Source organism: Corvus brachyrhynchos, unplaced genomic scaffold (genome assembly GCF_000691975.1).
Source record: "Corvus brachyrhynchos isolate BGI_N302 unplaced genomic scaffold, ASM69197v1 scaffold220, whole genome shotgun sequence".
Classification (NCBI taxonomy): Eukaryota; Metazoa; Chordata; class Aves; order Passeriformes; family Corvidae; genus Corvus; species Corvus brachyrhynchos.
In genome coordinates, this window is record NW_008236209.1 from 5,297,787 (window position 1) to 5,306,036 (window position 8,250).

Sequence of the window (8,250 nt, forward strand, 5' to 3'; positions counted from 1 at the left end):
CACCATCGCCTCGTCCACCTCCCCTGCCACACACTCCCCGTGGAGGGCATAGAACTGTGGAAGCATGGACTCAAGGAATCATAAAATCAGGGAATTGTTTTGGTTGGAAAAGCCCCCTAAGGCCACCGAGAGACCTCAGTGCTGCCAAACCCACCACTAACCCGTGTCCCCAAGTGCCACATCTACATGGCTGCTAAATCCCTCCAGGGACGGGGACTGAGCTCCAGGAGCACTTGGACAACGCTCTCAGGCACAGGGTTGGATTGTTGGGATGTCTGTGCAGGGCCAGGAGCTGGACTTGATGATCTTGATGGGTCCCTTCCAACTCAGCATATTCTATGCTTCTGTGATTTCACCACTGCCCTGGGCAGTCCATTCCAATGCTTTAAGAACCCTTACCATGAAGAATTTTTTCCTAATATCCAACCTGACCCTCCCCTGGTGCAATGTGAGGTCCTGTCAGCCCGTGGAAAGAAGGTCCCACTGACTTGGTGGAAAGCATTTTTGTCCTGGTGATCCAGTTCTCAGATCACTAAACCCAAGAAAAGTGAAAACTAAACTTGTTTGGTTTCAAGGTCCTTCCTGCACAAATAGTCTGTGGGTTTGGCCTCACTATTTCATAAAATCATTGAATGGTTTGGGTTGGAAGGGATTTTAAAGACCATTGTCCCACTCCCTGCCATGGGCAGAGATACCTTCCACCATCCCAGGTTGCTCCAAGCCCAATCCACCCTGGCCTTGGACACTTCCAGGGATGGGACAGCCACAGCTTCTGTGGGCAAGACACAATTACACAGGATGTAATTGCCAAGGAAATCTATGTTTCAGAAGCGCAAATAGAAGGATTAAGATGATTGAGGGGAAATCAGTGATGTGAGCACCAGCATCTCCAGTTTGGCCACTCAATCCCCCAATTTCTGCCTCACCTGCAGCCCCACCCTTCCCAGAGTGGAAAAGTGCTTGGCAGCTGTGTGATCCTCAGCTCTGGAACCAGGATCTCCTCCAGCGTGGCTCTGCTCAGAGATGGTCCCGCTGTAAACATTCCATATGCTCTTCCCTGTACAAGGCATGATGTCATAGACTCAGTTCAGCTCTAAAGACCCAATTTAAAAACCAGGCTTTCCAACGTGAGCTTCTAAAATTTATTATCTTTGATCAATTACTTCACTGGGTGAATGGGATAAAGCCCGGCATGAGATGAGGTTACGGCATTTGTGCCATTTTTGGTAATTTCCATTCCACTGTGACACTGAATACCTTTGCTGCTGTACAAGGCTTAAGTTTGCTTAAACACAGACCTAAAATGAGAGAGAATTTACTTAACTGTTCTGAGAAAATATGCCAAATGGGTAAGCCATGATTAGTTTTGAAAAAAAGTGCAGATTTAGTAGTACAGTGACTCATAACAATGAGCAAAAAAAAAGGACATGAAAGTATTTTAAACTGCATTTTATCATAGGGAAATATAAAATCACCTTAAATAGCTGTGTCTGTACTTGACCTTCCAGCACCCAGGTACTGCTAGGCTGGCTCTTGGGTATTACGCCAAAGCAGGATTTTAACCTTTTCTCCTAAAAGAATCCACAGCAAGGAAATATGACCCTTGTTGAACATAAAAATCCCCAGACCAGCTGTTATTCTTTAGGGCCCTTAAAAACATCTTTCCTCTTAGGAATAGTTTTATGATGGAGCAATTGCAGCGATTACAAAGCACTTGACAATTAAAGAATCCCACTCCCGAGACGACTTCATTTTATGTCATTAAGTCAGTTTATAATATTTTATATTCCTAGCTCTGAAAAGCACTTATATTTCAATTACTTTATATTATTATACTAGTTTATTATTTCTTTTCTTTGTTTATTATTATTATATTAATTTCTATTCCTAGTTCAGAAGTTAGGGAAAAGAGGTGAGGAGACATTTGAAAGCCTCACAAATTCCAAACACAAACCAAATCTCAGTCCCCAAAAGTCTCTTTTCCAGTTGCCTGGTCCTGGGCCACCAGAGCCAAGCTGGAGGGAGCCCAGTGGCCCTGGACAGGCAGCATTGCTGGAGAGAGGAACACGATGGAAGCTGCACACTCAGCCTGTGACAGGATGAAGCCCATGGTTTGCCCAGCCATTGTATGTAGCTATTGAATGATTAATTGGGCAAATTAATTAGTTAATGGTCCTCCTGCACTTCGTAAACAGTGAATTACTTAGGAAAAGATACATATGTTTCCTTTTTTTTTCACTTTTATCACTAGGAAGTTGCAGTACCATGGCACAGCTGGGCAATGCAATAGTGTTCAGTACACCGAGAATAGCTCGTGTTCAATGGGTGATGAATGCAGTTTAATGTCAGGGAGAGCTGGATTCTCTTGGAATTATGCCTTTACCTCTTTGCACATTTTCAGGGAGGCAGATGTAAAAATGTGCCATGGTGATGTCAGCAGGCTGCTGGGACTGGCCACAGGAAGGCAGGAGCTGACAGCACCACGTTCTCCGTGTGGAAAAGTGACAGGAGATTGGGTGAAGGACAAGGACATCTCTCTGATGACATCCCCGGGCCACTGAGGTTGCTGGAACTTCTGCTCCTGAGTTCAGTAAAGCCAGGATTTCACCCAGCTCCCTTTGTTTGGTTTGGAAATGAGGATTTTAAAGGCCGCCCCTGAGGCCAGGTCTCCTGCGGTGATGTACAAGAAACACTCCCTAAACCTGGACACTTGCTGCCTCCTCCTGCTTTGGCCCTAATTCCAGAAAGCACTCAATATACCCATAAATACATTTCTCACAGGCAAAGCTCTTGAGCAAACACCTCGTTTAAAGATTTGCTTATCTCTAATTCCTTGGTGAAGAAGTAAGGTATTACTCCAAAGGAGTAAAAAGGGATAATCAAGCTGTAAATCCTCACAGTTTCTATCATTTATAACCAGAGCTTAGTCATCTTTTGACCAGTGACGCACAGCACTGATTTCTTGCTGAATAAAACTGTAGAGGCACAGCCAGTTTTTCACAGACTTTGGAACCGTGCCCTTTATGGGGTTTTATGAATGCAGAGCTCAAGGTCCATAGTATGCCATGGAGAACCTAATGCAAGGTCATGTTTTGCTGGAATAACAGCGCCTAAATCCTCCACAGCAACGATGGGGTCCAGCCCTACCTGGAGATTTTATCAAATTTCACAGGGATTTGGCTGTGCAGAACAAGTTCAAACTGTGAGAGCAATAAAAGCAGTTGTAAAAGGCTGAAGACTGGAACTGTAAAGGTCAGAGCCTGATCTGCACTCCCCCAGTTCTCACGTGTATTTAGATCTGAGATACCCTGTGCATTTAGCTCGGCACTCTGCAGTTCAGCAAGGTGGAAGGAAATATCTTTACCTTTGGAAAATTCCATCACAGGGCTATGTTTTCCTTCTAAAACTCCAGAATTTCAAGTTCATGAATGATGCTTATTCTGTCTCAAAGGAAATCACCTCAGAAAAAACATTCCTCGTGGCCTTAACTTTAGGCACATGCTTCTGAACCAACATGGGGGTGGGTAAATGTGCATTTCCCAGGTGAACTGGACATTCATTTTTACACACGTACACACACAAAGAGAACAGAACCATGAGAAATTTTCCTTTCCAGCCTGCCAGAGTGAAGCCAGATTGCACATAGGACTCTCAGAGCACTGTAAACTCTTCCTCTCGTCCCCAGGCACCTTGCATTGAATGCTCGGCCAGGATCTGGAAGGAATTTATATTCAATTTAGTAGCCACTGAGTGAAAGTACTGAGAGCTCCTTGCTGTGCACATTTCTCTTAAAGAAAGTCCCAGAAGTCCATTGAGGTCAGGGGTTTTATAGCGCCCACTCCCTTTTATGGAGTTTTACTCTTAAATGTGAAGAGATTTGTTAAGTTTTTGTATTGCCTCAACCTAGAAGTGAAGAATATTTTGATTAATCCAAAGAAACTCTCTGAAGGCAATCAATGCTCAGGATGAAAATGAATCAAAACAATCAACCCCCTGAGATTAGTCAGAATTAGTTCTTTTCCTGTACTGGTCTGTATGAAATAATTTCTTGACCTTTGACCAGGGAGGAAAAATTTAAAAAGCACAAAATAAGCTATAAAAATGACCATTAAAAATTTCCTCAGGAAATCTATTTAAATGCTGATGTCATTTTCTCCAGTCACCACTTCAATTTTACTCTGTGTTAAACCAGAAAGGCACCGCCAGAGTCAAGAGGAGGGGATGGTTTGTCCAGGCAACAGCAGGAACATGGGAGACACATCCAAGGGGAAATCCACGTGCAAAGGCTGCCAGGAAGACGCTTTTGCAAGATGAAAGAACAACCTGAGGAAAGAGGTGTCTCCCTAGTCTGGAATTTGAGGTGGATCCTAAGGCTTGAAGCACAGAATGGTGTGGGTTGGAAGGAACCTTGAAGATCTTCTCGTTCCAACCCCTCTACCACAGGCGTTCAGCAAGCCTTGCTGCAGATGTCCAGGTTTGGAGAAGCTCATGGGAGTGTCAAATTTAAACAGAGGTTTAACATTCCAACAGGTGAGAGGCTGCAGAAAATCCACTTGGGATCATAACTCTATAAATGGAGGGAAGAAGAGGCCTTTAACTCAAGGCACTGAGTGGTGAGTGCCAGTTTGTTGGAAGGCCAAGGGAAACAGATCTGGTTTCTCACAAATCTGGTTATTCTTCCAAAAATACTCTGCAGGAACATGAGATGCTACTGGGAACACACGTAGTGCAGCACAGGGCTCAGCAAAGCATGGTAACCTAATTTCCGTGTTACATGAAAGAAGAAAACCCTGACTCATATTTTATGAAAATTGTAATGGTGAATCAGCAAATTACTTCTGTTTATCTCCTCCAACGTCAGCACGCTGAAGTCTGGAGCAACTTGAACTAATCCCAGGGCACTTGCAAATAGAATATATTCAGGCCAGCTGAAGCTGGGCTAAATGGGAACAAGCAGGAATTCGTCATCAACGGACAGCTGGGAAGCTCAGAAAATGCTATTTCCTGCCTGTCCAGTCTGAAGGAAAGACGAGGTCTGTGTGTGCCCTTCACCTCTGACTCCTGTATCAGATCCCACATAAAAATGTTTACACTTCAGACATGTGTGGCTGTTATAACAAGATGTCCCTGGATGGCAAATGCTGGTGGCTTTATGTATGTGCCTGTTTACACATATCCCTGTGGTGGTAGGAAGAAAATAAAACTGCACAGAAATCTATAACCTGATCTGGTTTGTTTAGCTGCTAATCCAATCTTCTCTCCTAGTAGAGCTCCAATAATTTGATTGTGTTGTGTAGGGCACTCTGGAGCACCTGAGGGATGAGAGTGAAATACTGTAGATGAGCAGAGAAACTGCTGAAATGCCTTCCTGCATCAGTGCTCCAAGTATGTCATGAGATTGCTGCTGCTCACCCTCAGACCCAGGTGAGGACACATAAATCCATGAAGCATTCCATAGGTGTTTTTGTCAAGCATCAGAATGGAGCTGCCCAGGGAGGTGGCGGAGTCCCCCTCCCTGGAGGTGCTCAGGGAATGGCTGGAGGTGGCACTCAGTGCTCTGGGCTGGTGACAAGGTGGGGATGGGTCACAGGCTGGACTCGATGACATTGGATGTCTTTTCCTACCTTAATGATCCTGTGATTCTGTGATCTCCTGCTCCAGGGCTCTTCCAGCAATCCCAAGCTGTTGAGGGGAGCACAGGGAGCACAGCAGCACCGTGTCCCTCCTGAGGGGCTGTTCCCACAGCCGGGACTGCTCTGCTGCCTGGACCAGGCACTTTGGCTCCCACTGGAAGCAGCGACATCCCCGATGGGGTCACACCTGGCTGCACATCCTCCTGCAGGTTTGTTGCATCATTGGTGCTGTAACAGCATTAACTACCTGTAAATTCCCATTATCCCCCTCTCCCCCTCGTGAGGAAGTTGAAACTGTGATGAGTCTCCCCTCAGTGTCCTCTTCTCCAGTTGAGCAGACCAAGTGACCTCAGCCACGCCTCAAGACCCTTCACCATCTTTTTTGCCTCCTTTGGATGCTCTCTAATAGTTTAATGTCTTTCTTACACTGTGATCCAAAACTTTCCCCAGGACTGGAGGTGAGGCCGCTGCAGTGCAGAACAGAGCAGGACAATCCCCTCCCTCTCCCGGGTGTCCCCCAGGACAGGGATGTCCCTCCTGCTGACTCAGATCCAACTTCCCATCGACCCGGACCCCCAGGGAAAAGAGACGAGCTGCCCCCTGCCCTCCAGAGGGGGCAGAGGCCGGTGGTGGCACTGGCTGTGGCACTGGCAGTGGCACAGGTGGTGGTGGCACTGGTGTCCCAGTGAGTGTTCCGTGCCGGAGCCCGAGGGCCAGACCCGCAGCTGGGACTGACCTCAGCGTGACGCCAGCAGCGCTGAGTCACCGGGACAGGCGGAACAACGGGAGTAGTTTGCACATTTGCAAAGTGGGAACGGCTTAGATCAGACTGGATGGGATTGTTAAGGGAGAAGCAGCAAGGCTCTGCAGTGGGATTCATGGGCTACAAGGAACTGTTTCATGGGCTTTGTATGAAAGGAGCTGTAGTGGAGCCTGGTATTATTATTTACTGTGTTGTGCAATATTGCAGCAATGCCAAAGAATGACAAATCCAGAGCAATTCCTTTAGAGAATCTGATAAATACTGCACTGAGAGGAAGGATTTGTTTTGATTATCATTGAGAAAACATGTTTTAAGCACTCGGCACAGCTCAGACAGCCCTGGCAGCAGAAATCTGAATCCCTGGAGCACAGAGCAGTCACGTAGGCTCCTGGTGGTTCCCTGTCACATGATTTCAGCTGGGAAAAAAGGGGGGAAATCCCCTAAAAGTACTGTGGAGGATTATTTATTAAGTGCCCCAAAATAAAATGCAACAAAAGGTAAAGCAAGGACATAAAAATACTGTTTTAATTTGAAAAAAAAAAATTGCTATTCCAAATAAAAGCTTTTGTAGTCTCTGTGCGCCTTTGGAGGTCCTTGTCTTCCTCCACGGTTGGGCTGAGTTTAACCACAGCTACACAACCCCAAGTAGTGGCAGAGCCACTCCTGGCTGTTGTATTGATTTATTATTGAAAGGAGGTAAATTTTTAAAAATAAATAATTTTGATTTTTTATCTTCATGCTGGTTCTTTTAACTGCTTCTCTCCACTAGACATTTTCCAGAAGAAAAATCACTTCCCTGTCACATTAACTAAGTTTAATTTTCTCCTTAAATCTGTCCCAGCTTCTCATTTGCTTAGTGGTTGACAGAGTATTTTCAAAGGCTAAATATTAATCTATTTAAGAACAGAAAGGAAGCATTTTGGGGGGGAAAAATAAAGTTTCACATCTTTTTCAGACCTAACAGTCTGTTTTCCTCAATCTGTTTTGATTTGAGTGAAACCCCACATCCCTATTTTAAATTGCACATCCACAAACCATTGCAGAACACAACCAGTACAGCTCAGTAGAAGGTTGTGCCAGTGCTCCTGGCAGAGATAAGCTGGAAATGAAGCTTATTCAGGAAATTCATAGTAACAGAACAGGGAAAAAAACTTATTAGTAAAAATAAATGAGCCCAGTGATGTAGAGCCCTTTGGTTTTCCCTGTCCTACTGCCTTTCAAAAAGACCTAACTTAGATTTACACCAATTTTTTCTGAAAATGACACAATCTGGGGGACCTCAGAGGTGGAGATTCAGATCATTAATGCTGCTATTGGAGAATTAAATGGTTTTATTGAACTGATTCTTTCATGCCCTCTGGCTGCTGCCTTTCAGATCCTGGCAGGTTTGCTCTGGATTCCTAAACACTTCATCCTGGGCTTTACAGTCCTGTCTGTATTCATTGTTCCACAAAGAGTCAGGAGAAATCCCTCTGCTGCTTCAGATAAATAATGCCCATGGTGGAAGAAGCTTTCTTTCCATGAAACTTTGAAGGAGATGGCAACATTTCAAAGGACAGCCAGAAGGTTTTAAAGGCAATGATGTTTAAAGAACACGAAATATGACTAAGAGGAGTTTTTTATGAAAAAAAAATGATTAAACATTAAAAAAAATCTGGAAATGAGCTTTTTCTAAAACATTAATTATTGGACTCTCGTTTCCTGGAAAATTCCGTCATTTCTGGTGGGCACTCTAAATGGGAACAATATTTGGTGAATTTTCTGTGCAACAGAAACTCTGTTTTGTCCACTTTCAGTGGTGTCTTTTAGGTGGAACTGTTAGAGACGTGTCTCTGTGAAAGAACAACCAGCGGT

At 44.7% G+C, this 8,250-nt stretch overlaps 1 protein-coding gene across 1 annotated transcript in view; it reads right to left on the reverse strand.

Moving 5' to 3' along the window:
* Nucleotides 1-1,011, reverse strand: part of FAM46D (family with sequence similarity 46 member D) — a 19,742-nt gene extending 18,731 nt beyond the window's left edge. Inside the window, exon 1 of the mRNA XM_017742686.1 lies at nucleotides 927-1,011. The gene's annotated coding sequence lies outside the window, so the exon portion shown is untranslated. The remainder of the gene's footprint in view (nucleotides 1-926) is intronic.
* Between the last annotated feature and the right edge of the window lie 7,239 nt (nucleotides 1,012-8,250).